Source organism: Pongo abelii, chromosome 8 (genome assembly GCF_028885655.2).
Source record: "Pongo abelii isolate AG06213 chromosome 8, NHGRI_mPonAbe1-v2.0_pri, whole genome shotgun sequence".
Lineage (NCBI taxonomy): Eukaryota > Metazoa > Chordata > Mammalia > Primates > Hominidae > Pongo > Pongo abelii.
This window is the reverse complement of record NC_071993.2, coordinates 56688597-56703018: the sequence shown is the minus strand read 5'-3', so window position 1 is coordinate 56703018 and position 14422 is coordinate 56688597. Positions and strand designations below refer to the sequence as shown.

At 55.0% G+C, this 14422-nt stretch overlaps 1 pseudogene; it reads right to left on the bottom strand.

The window, feature by feature from the left end:
* Positions 1-2524: 2524 nt before the first annotated feature.
* Positions 2525-11567, bottom strand: LOC112131540 (NUT family member 2D-like; annotated as a pseudogene).
* Positions 11568-14422: the final 2855 nt, after the last annotated feature.

Below are 14422 nucleotides of genomic sequence, written 5' to 3'. Positions count from 1 at the left end.
TCTACCTACAGGGCTCTGGGATAAGAAACTTGCTGTCTGTCTACAGAGGAAGCCGTTTTCACTTCCAGATAGTTCTGAATATTTGCAAGTACTTGCTGATTTAGAGTCAAATTATGTCTTGCTGTAACATCCATAATTACTGAACTTACATTTCAGATAAACCAAGATTAGACTAAACCGTGCCTTCAAATGACACTCTCAAAAATGTGATGCAATTTATGTGCCAAAACTATCCTATCTTGCCATTTTCCTCCATTTTTTAGGAAAAGCATGGCCCTAGTTTTGTTAGGCACAGTTGACAATATTATTTTCAATCACTATGTCATTTGGATATCCTATATTTGAACACTCTTTAGTGTCTTCCGGTTAAAATATATCTCCAAATACCATAACGTTAGGGGTTAGGACTTCAGCACAGGAACTAGGAGGGGACGGGTGTTCAGTCTACCAGAGCCCCCCAGTCAGCCCTACTGTGCCCATTTAGGGGCAGATTGTAGGGCTCAGGTGGGACACAGAGGTGGAGGAAGCACAAGTTCTGCCTCCTGGGAATGGCTCAGCCAAAACAAGGACAGGGACAGTGAGATAGACAACAGCCAGTGGGGTAACCAGCAGGAGCCCCAAGGTGTCACTAAGTTGGCTGGGCACCCACACACGCCAGAGTATGGACCACGTTCCCTTCAAACACGGCTCACTTAACATTCCTAAACCCTGCAAAGGGGCAGTGCTACCTTATCTCCTGAGGATGGCCCTGAATGTAGAGGAGTCACGGGAGCTGCCCACATCACCCACCAGTGACTCTTCACTCCCCACATTTTCCCCGAGGGCCTGATGTGCACTGAGCTGGGGAAGCCCTGCCAAGATAAACTCTCCTTCCCAAAGGCCACAGAAGACGGCAGGCCTCCAACACTGCCCACATCAAGCAGAAGGGACGGAGCAGAGGGGCATCTGTCCGGCTGACTGCTGTGTTCTGTGGGCAGATGGGGCCAGAAAGGACCCAAACATGCCTCCCTTTGTCACTTGACCGAGGGGCCAGGCCACCGTGTACCGGACAGCTTTGCCCCAATAGCCTCTGCTGCTGGGCCAGCTCCCAGCGCCATGACCACAGCTCTGCATGCAGGCAGTGCTGGGACAGGTGCCCTGGCAGTCACAGGAGTCCTGAGCCAATAAGGGCCCTGGGGGAGAATCAGAACTCAGACTGTGGAGAAGAAGGTGTTGGCCAGGAGGGAACCAGGGTGGGTGCTGGGTCCTGTCCACGCTGGGATCTGAGATTCTAAGAGGTGGGTTGGGGTAAAAGGGGCAGAAGTTGGCCCACGGGGTGAGAGGAGTTCAGCAGAGATTGGGAGGACAGGACAACCTGGGGAAGAGCAGAGTGTGCTCCCCAGCCTCGGTCCCTCTCCTAATGCAGTCCTCGTCTCACTCATAAACTCTGGAAGTCTCCCTTTGGCGAACACCTAGCCCCCGACTCCCAGGGCACTTCCCAGACAGCCGATGCCACATCCCAGGCAGCCCCTGCTCTGCCCTTGGGGTCTGTGCCTGGCAGAAGGGCGGCTGACCCTCGGCCCCTCTCAGCCTGGGCCCCAGCTCCTCCTGGCCCTGGAACCAGCAGACACACCCACCCTGCGCCTGGTGACTGGTCATGTTTGTTCCCATTGGTGATGGTGTGTTGGGAGGGAACTGTTTTAGATACCAGTGTAAATCTGTGTCTACATCAATTCCACATGAGTTCAGTCCTCATATGGGAAGGGAATCATAGCTGTGGGGGGCTCCATGCAGGACCTTGAGGGCCCCGAGGCCAGTCCCTGTGGCCACAGCAAGGAGCATCTGCTTCAGCTAGTTGGACAAGACTCTCTCCTGCCCAGAAACAGGCAGAGGGACTTCCCCTGCTCCCCACCCATCGTTCTATCCCAAACACAACCGTGTGGACGGTCACCTCAACATCTCCTCTCAGCCCAGTGCCCGCACTCTTCCTGATGAGGGTTAAGCAGGAGCAGCCTCCTTTCCCCATGTTCACATTGCAGGCGGCTGCCTTCTCCTCAGCTCCCACCGAGCAGAACAAGAGCCAGCCAGCTCTCTCCAATCCCAGGACTTTCCAGGGATGCTGATAATGATGGGAGGCCCCAAGAAGCCTCCCTAAAGCAGGCAGGGCCTTGTGAGTGGGTGGTGGGAGGGATCAGGGCTTCCTCAGCATCTGTCAGTCCCTGGAGCATCTGAAGGGGCTCCCTACGCCAGGAGGAAAGAGTGGGACCGGCCCCTGTGGGTTCCCAGAGCCTGGCATCTGCCAGTTCCTCTGCCCTCCCTCACAGACACCCTCCACGGAGCAGCACAGCACCGAGGACAGAGGCAGCAGCCCCGAGAGCATTTTCCGACACAACTACATTTATTCACATTTACACACGAGGCCCCCAACGCACTGCTCCCCACCCCCACTCCCCAGCCCCTTCCCCCAAGACCCTCCCTTCCTGCCCTCCCCGTTCAGCCACCCTCTCCCTCCCCTCCCTCCCCTCCCCTCCAAAGCTAAGGCCCAGCAAGATCAGCACTGGGGGAGAAGAAGCTTTTGACCGCTTTGGGGCATCCGATGCCAGAGCCCCATCCTTGGGGATTGGCCCCAGAGAGCCTGCCCAGAAGCCCCTACTGGCTACAACGCTGCTTCTTCTCCTTCCTGGAGACCAAGGGGTCACCCTTTCTCTTTCGAGACTGTGAGGGGCCACCCAGCCCCCAAGTCAGGGATTGCTCCCCACAGACCCTGAGCCCAGGCCCTGGGTGGGGTGTCTTTTCAGCAGGGGACACGCTTCCAAAGAGAGGTCGCTTCTTGGACTTCATGGCAGGAGAGGGTGCTAGGCTGAGGCCTCTTCTCTGAGCAGATGGGGACTGATGAGTTCCCTGGGGTCCCCACTTTTCTGGGCTGAGAAGGCCCGAGGCAGGGACAGGGCTCTGGGGTAGCCACCAGGGCAGAAGCTTGTGCTGGGAACCCAAGAGGAAGGCCAGGCTGGGGAGCTCCTCCTCCTCACTTGACCCCTGAGCCAGCCCATGTGACTCCCGGACAGGAGACCCTCCAGGGAGATCCAAGGCATCCTTGGTCCCCAGGCAAGGGCTGGTGGGTCTGTGGTCCTGGGGAGGGGAGGTTGGCCGGGCAGCCCTCAGCCCAGGGGAATCCTGACATCCCAAAAGCACAACAGAGTCTTTGGACCTGGCCATGCCAGTGTGTGCTCTGCCTTGTCCCTGAGGGTCCCGGGCAGCCATCTGGGGTGGGCAGGTTTCCATGCCAACCCCTTGTTGGGGCTCAGGGATGTCTTTCTCTGCTTCTTGGCCAGCTGCAAGCTTAGAAGAACTTGAGTCCAACCGGGCCATGCCATGACTAGGGGCTGCCCTTGTATGCTGTTTCTCCTTCAAAGGTAGGAGGCGCTTCTCCACTAGCTGCAGGAGGAAAGGGGGCACTTGCTGGCACTGCCCCAGGTGTGAGCAGGGCCCAGGGTGGTGGAGACCAGGGCACTTGGGCGGCAGGCAGGGAAGCCTGAGGCAGCTGGGCTTTATGTCAAAGAGAGAGGGTGTGGCTCTGCCGGGCATCCCGTTGGGCCTCACCGCAGCTTGCATGCTGACTCCCCTCCCTGGCTCCTGTCCATCCTACTCCCTCTGAACCTGCATCTTCCCACTCCAGAGTGGTTCCCCAAGAAGCCAGGCATCCCCGGGGGGGGGATTAGACAATCAGGTGGGCCCTGTGTGCCGGGTCCCTCCTGCCCCTGGGGTACCTGGGCAAGGGTGAGTCCTTCCTCCTGCTCCAGCTCCTGGCTTAGGGCCAAGAAATCCATCTGTGGATCTGGGGAAAGCAATTCTTCCAGGAATCGGGGGTGAATGACGGCCTCCACCTGGAAACAGAAGGAAGAAGGCATGAGCTTCCTGGGCAGGGAGTAACCTGGAGCCAAGGACACCTGGAGGAGATGCAGAAAGCAGCGAGCGCCCCATCCCCACCCTCCTGGGGCTGTCTGATATCGTGGTGACCACCAGCTACAGACACAGACCACAGACCTGGTAGCATACACACACACAGACAGAGACACACAAACCACACACAGACACACAAACAGACCCACATATGACACAGGAAAAGACACAGACACAGGTAAGGTACACACTCCACACTCACACCCGCACAGACACACAAAGACACACAGTAACAAACCACAGACACAAACACACAGCAACACACAGACACACACAATCACATACACAGACACTCTAATCCATGGAAATACACACACTGCTGAGTAGCTAAGGAACAGAGCTTAATTCCAAGGACCTGGGAGTGCCACCCCCTGGAATCCGGCAGACCCCAGCACTCCAGCCCACCTTGGTGACAAAGTCTTTCTGGGAACACAGCTTGTCAATGTAGCTCAGGAGGCCCGGGTTTGGGGGCGTCCAGTCCTCTTCCTGTGGCTGCTTCACCTTGCCCTCTTCTCGCTGTTTCTCGGGCTCCCCCGTGGCCCCAAGGGAAGGCCCCAGCAGCTCCTCCATGATGTCCATGTACTCCTGCACCACTTCTGGGGGGATCTCCTCAGGGACCTTGGTCTCTGCTGGCCTCTGGGGCCTGGGTGGTGGCAGGGGGGCCTTGGTCTCTGCTCGTCGGTGGGGCCGGGGTGGTGGCAGGCGGGCCTTGGTCACTGGCCTCTGGGGCCTGGGTGGTGGCAGGCAGGCAGTCGGGGCCTTGGGGCAGGCCTTGCTGGGAAGGTACACTGAGGCAGAGAGGGAGGAGTATGGGCGTGGTGAGGGCCGCTCCTCCTGCTTGCACCACACAGGGGAGGGCAGGGCTTGGGGATGTGAAGTGGGTCCCAGCTGGGTCAGGTCCACCTTAACCACAGCACCCCCAGAGGAGGCAGGAGGGGCACATCTGAGACAGCATCGCTTGGGAGGAAGTTTGGAGGCACCAATATGCCGTGTACTCTCCCCACTCATCCCTGCTTCCTGGGCAGAGCATATGTGGAGTTTTGGACAGGAGAGGGGAGAGAGTAGCTAGGAAACTCGACCAGGTCAATACCCAACATATGCTCCCAGAAGCTGTCCTGTTGGAGGGAGCAAATCCCCCTCTTGAAGGGAAGCATGGGGTGTGGGGACAGTGGCCTCCCTTGGCCCCTTTGGTCTTTGCCGTGGCTCCTGTGGGAATGTGGGAAGCCATACCTGGCTGCTTGACCACCTCAGGGGCCGGGGGTCCTCAAGGTTCAAGCCTCGGTGTGGCTGGAGGAGGCAGGCACTGGGGCCCCTTCATCCATTGCGATTTCTGAATCTGCATCTCCTCCTCAGCCTCAAACTCCAGGAACCTGGCAGTGAAGGAAGCCCAGACTGTGCTGAGAGGGTCCAGGCCCCCTCTCCCCAGGACCAGGCAGCGACCGAGGGCAGGGATGGGAGGGAATGCCTCAGGTGGGCTGTCCAGGCCCTCACTGTGTCCCATTCCCCAGTCCCAGGAGGAAGCTGCTCCCAGAGTTCTGGGCTCACCGTCCCTCACTCGGCCCCTGCAGAGCCCATGGCATCAATGGGGCTTCCTGACTCAAGTCAGGGCCATGAGGTCCAGGAGGGTCCCAGGGGACCCCTCCTCCAGGTTTCAGCTGGCCAGGGGTGGGGTGTATGGCAGAAGGCATCAGGGATGATGCCCAGATGCAGGAGTCCTGAGGCTAGGACTGTGGGTCCCCGAAAGATAACCCAGAGGCACGAGGCCTGGGAGACCCCAGGTCAGGAGGAAGCAAAAGCTGAGCCCAGAGGACAGGGCCCCTTTCCCCTGAGGCTGCTGTCTGTCTGTCTGTCTTCATGGAGGGGACTGCCCAGGAGCAAAAGCAGTCAGGGAGAGATGGGTCTCATGGTGTCCCGGGCACAGGTCTCCCCAACTCAACTCCCTGGCCAGGCTGGGATGGGAGAAAACTGACTTCTGGCCACTGCTGTGAGGAGCCTGCACCCCACTCTTGTCTATAGTCACTAGCACCCCTTCTCCCCATCCCCACAGCTGGAGGTGACCCACTTTGGGCTGTGACGCTGGCTGCTCCCGCCATGAACTCCAGTGTCAAGGCAGGGATGGCCCCAGGCCAGGCAGGGGGTGCTTCCCCATAGGGCAGGACAGAGACCCCAGAGCACTCTAGGTGGCAGGAGCAGCTTCCTGAGGGAGCCAGGGGCCCAGAGTGTCCTGGGTTTGTCCACACCCTCCTCACACTCCACGTTGAGAAGCCACCATGGCCACCGGACCTCTGTCATTCACTCTCACCCTGCCACACGGGCCCTGCTCCCAGGACCCCAGACTCACTTTTCTGCTATCTCGTAGAAGATCATCCGGTCAAAGTTGCTCGTGTGCTGCCATTCCCGCATGGCCCGCCACAGTCCCTCTTCCAGGGTCATGGTGGGCTTCCGCCGGGCCAGGGATCGGAGAACTGGGCTGTAAACCAGTGCAGTCAGTCTCAGCCTATAAGCCCACCCTTCATCCCAAGCCCACCTGGTCCCAACACCTGGCCCCTGTCCTCCACACACCTGTCCTGCCATCTGTCCCTATCCTGTTCTCCCCGATGTGGGCTCCTCAGGCCCCGGGACACACCCCCAAGATCAAACATCAACACAAGCTACCAAGTGGCCTCTCCGACTGCCCCTCGAGCCCTCAGTGTTGAGAAGTGGACTCAGTACTATGGGTGGAACATGTGTGTCCCCAACATTCCTGTGCTGAAGCCCTCAGCACCAGTGTGTCAGTATTTGGAGGCAATCAGGGTTAGAGCAGGTCATGAGTGTGGGTCCCAGTCATGGAATCCAAGCCCTGATAAGGTCAGGAGGAGACACCAGGGCTCTTGCGCTCAGCCACGAGGAGACACAGCCAGAGACAGCTCTCTCCAGCCAGGAGGAGGGCCCTGACCAGACACCCAATCTGCTGTCACCTTGATCTGGGACTTCTGGCCTCTGGAACTGGGAGACATGAATGTGTCTTGATAAAGCACCCAGTCTACGGGATTTGTTACGGCAGAGCCTGAGCTGACTCAGACAGTGTGCACACAGGGTGAGCTGGGGGTGAGAGTTAAAGTGCAGGTTCCAGGGCCCCAGGACTGAGCATTCAACTGGCTTCCTGGGGACTCTGGAGCAAGGCAGCCCCTGGGGATGTAGCCTCAGGGCCCTGGAGCATGAGGAGCAGGAGCACACGTCCAGAACCAAAGCGGAGTGGTGTCCATGCCACTGCAAGCAGCAGGTCCAGATCCCACATTCCCACAAGAGCCATGGCAAAGGCCTGTGAGCCTGGGGCAGCTCCACTCCAAGAATCAGGGTCCCCAGTGCACCCAGACTCTGCTCCAAGGGGGAATGCAACCAGTTCCAGGGAGCAGGAACAGCGGGATTTTTGGGGATGAAGCTGGGGCCACCTTCCACCTACACTCCAGGCAGGGGACTTCCCTAGGGGAACGGCCAGTGTTTTGCATGGTGGATGTGCTCAAGCTCCCGTTTGCTCATCAGTGGGAAACACAGGGTGACAGAGGCGCCGCAGGGTGGAGAGAGGCAGGGACTGGGAATGAAACCACAAACTCTCCCAGATGCTGACGTTGCTGCCTCACAGTCACCACAGTCCATGGCCCTGGGCTGCTGGGCTTGAGGTGCACTCAGAGCTGTCACTGGAGCCCGTGGCTTTGGGGAGTGCTCTCCTAGATGGCCTAGTCCTGATAATGATAGTAATGGGGACAGCAATCATAATTGCTATCATGTAATGTGTCATAGCATGTGCCAGGCACTGTGCTATGCATGTCATATGTGAGCTCAAGTCATCTCTTCACCATCATCTCAATGAAGCATCATTGTCTCTTTTTCTAGGAGGGATTGAGGGTGAAGATGCAAATACCTGCCTGGCATTGACCCCAGTGCGGGGCCCAAGACCATCCCCCTGTGCAGGCTCCACCACCACTGTGCTAACTGGACCTCGGCAGAACTGCGGGCATGTGCCAGGTTCCTGCTGGGCCCTGCAGCTCCTCCCCCCAGCTCCATGTGAGGTGCTCCTGACCATCAATACTGGGTTAAAGGGGAGGCACTGGGGTGTGTACTCAAAGACCTAAACCCAAACCGTAGCTCACGTCACACCAGGAACCCTCTCTGACCTGGGTCTTCTGTAAACATTGTTGTGAAAATTATTGAAAGTAAGGATTGGCTGGACTCATGGGACAGTGACGGGCAGTTGAGATGAGGCCCCTGACCGTCTGTCCTGAGCCACAGCCAGATTAATCTTGTTGAAAATGTATCTTCCCATAATGCAACCCATCACCCTCACAACTGCCCTGCAAGCTCCTCTGAACAGCGTGACCTCCTGTCCATCCAGCAGCCTCTTTACGTGTGAGCTGCAAGATCAGCTCCAATGCCCCGAGGACACTCACATGAGGAAGCACGAAAGCGCTTCGGTGTCAGGACTCTGGGGAAGGTGCCTCCGGGCCAGGGGCTTGTAGTGCTGCCAGAGTCGGAAGTTCTCATAGACACTCTTGGGGTTACAGGAGTCATCTGGCGGGGCCTTGGCCTGGGAGGAAGCCAGGCTGCCCTCTCCATGAGCCCCTTGTGGCCATGGCCCAGCATTCCCTTGGGACACGATGGGGGGCAACTGGGCAGCCGGTGGTGGTGATGGTGGAAGAGGAAGGCCCTGGGACCAGCCTCCCTCACCGGCCTGGGTGCCCCCAACCACCTGGGGAGCCATAACAGGCACCACAGGAGCAGCTGCCAGGAGTAGGGGAGGTGGACACACCACACCTCCGCAGACGGTGCCTGGAGCCTGCCAGATGAGGGGGGCCTGAGTTAGGACCAAGGTCTGCACCTGAGGGGCATTCGCAGGCCCCATCTCTGTCCCCATCTGGACAAAGACGTTGGAAGCCCTGGCCCCACTCGGGCCACGGCCATCCTGTCCTGCCACCAGAGGTGTGCTGGGGAAGGCAGACAGCACCAGAGGGCCGCCTGGAGGAACCCCTGCAGTCACAAGGGGCAGCCCGTGTGCTAGGCTGGGAGCGGGTGTGGTGAAGGGCAGAGCCGTGAACACAGACAGGGAGGTGCCAGGGTTCACAGTCATGCCCGGTCCCAGCACTGGGTATGCTGTGGAGACAAAGGAAAGAGGTGAATGAGCTGGGGTCTCCAGGTCCACACTAGTCACTGGGGAATCAGAGGGGAGTCCCAACAGCTAAGGGCTTATGACAGGGAAACTCTGCAGCTTGCAAGTGTCCCTGAGTGTGCATCGGATGCTCTGTTCCTCCAAGGAGAGTCGCTCCACTAGAAAGCCTGGCCCTGCTCACCAAGACTCCCTAAACCCTGTCTCCCAAGAAGCAACAGCCAAGCCTTTGCTGCCCGAGGGTCTGCCTCGGGTGTCCCTGGCAGACTCTGTCAGCCTCACAGGCATCTCCCAAGCCATGGGTCAGGGATCAGTCTCTCAGCGGCTTGGTGGTCCTCAGCGTGCTCAGCAACAGGTGAGGGGCCTACCCCAGGGCAATGGCTCGGCACTCAGAAGGCCGACAGGAAGCCAGAAGCTTCCGAATATTAAGGCCCCATCTCCTCTTCAATCTTCCTTTTCCTGAAGCTCTTGTAAATCCCTTTCTTTTCTAGCTCAAACACAACAAAAGAAAACCACTGGATGGAAATCTTTCCCAAGCCAGCACCCTAGCAACCCTGAAGATAATCCATAACTCGTCACACCCAGCATGGAAGTGATTGTCCTGGCACCACCCACAGCAAGTGCTAAATAGGGGTCAGATTCAGGCCACCCTTTCCTCAGTACTAGATGGTCCTGGCTGCCACTCAGGAAGCTCTGTTCCCAGGGAGTAGGTCTGAGAGGCAGTGGTGGAGTCCCCTGAGACAGTATCATTGCATAGCCAGCAACAGCCACACACGATTAGAACACAGCCAGCAAATGGCAAGCAGCAGGGCTATCAGGGGAGGTGTCTAGGGATTTTCACAGCTGCTGGTCATGTTACAATAGGTAGGGGGACAAGGAGCCCATCTCTGGTCCTTCTTCTCCTTTGAGCTCCCAATAACTGAACATAGTGACCAACCAAGAACCAGGGGTTCTTGGGCCACGGGCCAGGTGAGGCAAAGTTGTCTGGAAATCATCCCTGTTCATTAGAACCTTATGCAGTCGCTAGTCAAGAGGAATAAGGGATACAGCACATGCACCTCAGCATTCAGGACACATATCCTAACTTGAATAATAATAATAAGAGAAGCATCTTCCTATTTGTGTGCTACTCTCTTTCCTCTACTGAAAAGGAAACCAGCCTTTCCAGACCCTTCCACTGAGAACCAGCAAGAATCCATACCTGTCCTCTGTTCATGAGGTAGTATAAATGGAATAAGAGCAAATTCTTCATCTCCACAGTAACACAAAGTGCAGAGGACGGGCCATGAGCTAGCAGACAAGAGGAAATGGGTCTGAAGACCTGAACTTCCACAAAAGGACAAACAATTCAGAACAACTCAGGAAACCCAGGCCCTGTGTTGCCTGAACTTCCCCATCTGCCCCCACCCCTGTTAAATCAAAGCCAACAGCTACCTGAACTGATGGAGAAGCCATGTCTGGGGAGGGATCTGAGAGGCTCTGGGCTGTGGCAGTTACAGTAGCCCCCAGCCTCACCCACCCAGAGTCTGTCACTACATGCTCTGTCACAGCCAACCCACCCAACAGTTTTCTGGCTGAGACCACTTCTCCCCACTCCTCCCTAAGATCTAGAAAATTCCAGTCCAAATCTCTCTGAACACTATGGAAGGGCACCTTCCAGGTGCCTGAAGACACGGCACAGGGTTTGGGCTTGCCTGTCGTCCTCCAGGGGCCACCAACACAACATGATCCCACCACTCCCTACAAACACACAATGATGTGACCTGTCTCCTTCTAGAAAGGATCAATCCATCCACTCCATCCTTTCCCCTACATGGTGTATTCCCCCAGGCATCTTGGTCCACCTCTAAGGAGCCATCCTCCCTAACCACAGACTCAGGGTGCCATGGCCATCCCCAGGTGTGATGTCCTTGGGGACATCCAGTCCTCCCTCCCTCCTCAACAGCAGCCCCATCAACTGTCCCCAGGGGCAGTGTCAAATTTGAATTCCCAAGGAGTTGAGGCATGGCAGACTCGATAATGCCCCCATCCCTACAGGCTCACCTCCATTTGAAGCCATCCCCTCAGGCTGGGCACTGACAACCGCTATCTGGCAGTTTCCGCAATGAGAAAAGTCAAGGGTAAGACCCAGAGAGTGATCTGGCTCAGCAGATGCTCCTGAGTCCAGTGGAGCAGGTAAAATTTGAATGTAAATAGGTTTAGAACATAGGACCCCAGACATTCTGCAGAGGGGGAGGGGCAGTGGGCAGTTGGTAGGGGTGGGGGACATTCTGTGAGGGACTTCGGCCATTAGGCAAGAACCTGAGTTTCCTTTCCAACTGGATGGCAGCAACAGAGATGGCATGTGCCTCTTTAGGCAACTTTTAAATTGTCCTTTTGACTCACAGCAAAAGCTTCTACCTGATGTCCTCTTTACTTCCATTCTTTATCAACAGACCTACTTTTGTGCCAATCAACCCATGCTCCTTCCCACTTTGGCTCTTTCCCACTCTTGATGAATTTCAACGGGGGCTGCACTTTGTGAACAAAATTCAGAACACGTTTTCAGTCTGAGAAACACAGGGGTTCTTAGGAAGGCAAGGGGACTGTGTGTTTGAAATCAGAATGGTCTCAGCCGATCCAGGCTATTAGGTGGCTGTGTGTTCATCATTGTTTAGGAAGCAATCCTTGTGCCCCCAGGTCATGTATGTTGCTGGAATCTCTGTCCACACCAGCAGGCCAGCCTTACTTCCCATCTCCTTTGCTGGAAAGCCTCAATCCAGGAAAGAGTGGCTATGCAACCTACAGCACCGAGACCAGAAATCCTTTCATTTTGTTTCCCAGCATATTGTGCTGGTGTTAAACATTTATTTTTTATCTTTTGAATGATTTTAATTTAACCAAGCAGTACTTTTCATGGCTCCAAATTCAAACTGTGCACAGTGGAATAGGCAATGACCAGCCTTCTTCCCATCTCTTTTCCCTGGCCACCACATTTTCTTTCCTGGAGGAAACAGGTGTTATCTGATTGTTTCTCATCTTCACTGAAACACATCCTGGCTGGCCTCTCTCAGCTCACTGTTGGCCTCATCTTCACCATACATTCTTGCTGTTTGGAATCCAGTGTCATCGCATGTGGTTCTCTGCATGGGAATTATTGTAGCCTGTCTTAAAAAAAACTTCATTCTCATTTCCACACTGAGAATCACTGTCCGTTTATTAGTGTCAAAATGACAGGAAAGAGCACTCATGTTCTGTGTTGTGAACAAGGGGAGTGTTAGAGGAAACTGGTCAAAGGAGATGAGGAGTGAGAACTTGGAGCACAGCAACAAAATCTTCTGAGACACACACATCACTCCCTGCTGGGCAGGGTAATTTTGCATGATGGGAGGGTGTTGGGGAAGGGAAGAGGCCTTCAGCCAGTCTGGTGCACACTGCAAACATTCACTGAAACACACTCTGTTGGAACTTATGAAGCATTTGCCCCTTTCAAAGACATTTGGACTCAAGAAGGCAGAGTTGCAGAAAAATGTAACAGGGGCCACACTGCAGGGGCAGGTGGTGGATTGCAAGTCTCAAGCCCAGGGTTCTCTCCTCCTTGCCCCAGTTGTGTGAGAAGATCATTTCCTAATTCCTGTCTAATATCCCCATGAGTTCTTGGTTTTGTCCCAACTCTAAACCTGAATGGTCCAGCAAGCATATCTGTGAAATGCCTCCACAGTGGCCACTGGAAGGGGAGTGACCTCCATGCAGTGACTGCCTGTCTGGGTGCTCCCAGGCCTTTTGTCCTCTGAGACAGAACTGCCTTCTTACATGCAGCCCTCTTCCACTGTGCAACTCTACCTCGATCTTAGCTGAGAAGATCAGCGGAGAGCAATTCAAGCAAAATCATGGTAAACTTACCAAAACAAAACAAAACCAAACAAACCGTAAACGCTTTGGAGATCTTTCTGAGGACTTGATCTTTTATCATGGGGCAAACTTAAATGATTTTCAATCAATAACTTCATCTAAGAGGGATGTTGAAGCAAAATATCATACTCAGATACTGAAGAAGAGCAGAATTCTTGGTTGCTTCCTCCCTTGTCAAGTCAGTCAACAGATGCTTTCTCAAGATTCTCATACATGGCTTTGATATAGGATTTGAATGAGTCTTTTTCTGAGCCAGTGATACAAAAACTATACTGTGGAACAGTGTCTTGTCTTAATTCTGCTATTGCTTCTGTACATGTTTGAAGTCCTAGACCCCAGGAGGAGAGACAATCAAATTAGCCAAAGGTAATTTGTGAAGACTGGCCATGGGAGGTGGTGGCTAAAAGTCCTCCGGCCCCTGCTCTCTGAGCATCCCCATAGAAAGTCCTGGGCCGCACTGACTGCTGAGAAAGAACATCTCAGGGCTTGGATCCCCTGTTCAGAGGACACATGCTCTTCCACCCAATCATGGAACAGTAGAGGAATGGCAGCTCCATGCTGTGTCCTGCAGAGCTCTCAGTCTCTGCACTTGAAGCCCTGGGCCTGCATAGAGTTGAAGGCTCTTCAGTGCTATCACGTAGAGACAGACAATAGGAATCCTGCAAATAAGCAGAAAGGATGTGACCATTAAAGTTTCTTCTGAAGCTATTACAAACTCAAGTCAGTGAGTTGCTTCTCTGCTAGCTTTTTATTGCCAACTGGAATGCTGCACTGTGTTGCAGAGTCAGGGGTAGGGGAGCCTGGAATTGTTCCCTTACTATCTGCTGCTTTATCGACTGAAATTGATCAAGGCTATAACCAAAACATTTCTAGAAATTATTTGAATGCGGTAGGAAAAACTCTGGGAATGCAGTCAGAAGAAAGTATATTTTGGAGTGTGTTTTCAGGACTAAAATTCTTTGCCAGAAATGTTCTTTAATGGAACCTCCAGACTGAGTAGGAAAATAGGGCATACTATTTTTTGAAAAGCATGAGCAGGAATGAAATAAATGCCGTCCAAAGCGAATGCAGGACATTCAATTCGAGGATACTTTGCTTTAGGATAAACTCTCCAAGGGTAAACCTTTCAGCAAGGGTGTTACCTAAGTGCATGGACTGCAGATTTGTATTACCAAAAATTAGGAGTGGTCATTGTGGACGTGATGGTTTCTCAGAGGCACGGTCATGGAGGTTCCAATGAGGGGGCGTTGTCTGGCCCCAGGAAGTGCCCAGGTGTTGCCTCCCTCCATTTCCCCATCTCCAGCGGGGCTCTCCCAGGGCGGGCTCCAGGCCAGCCCCATGCGCCTGCGCACGAGCCTTGAGGCCGGTGAGGTTCCAGCGTGGGGCCGGTGGCCCTCAACTGCTCCCAGCACCGGTTGCGGTGGTTCATGGCAGGGAGACCCGCAGCACGAG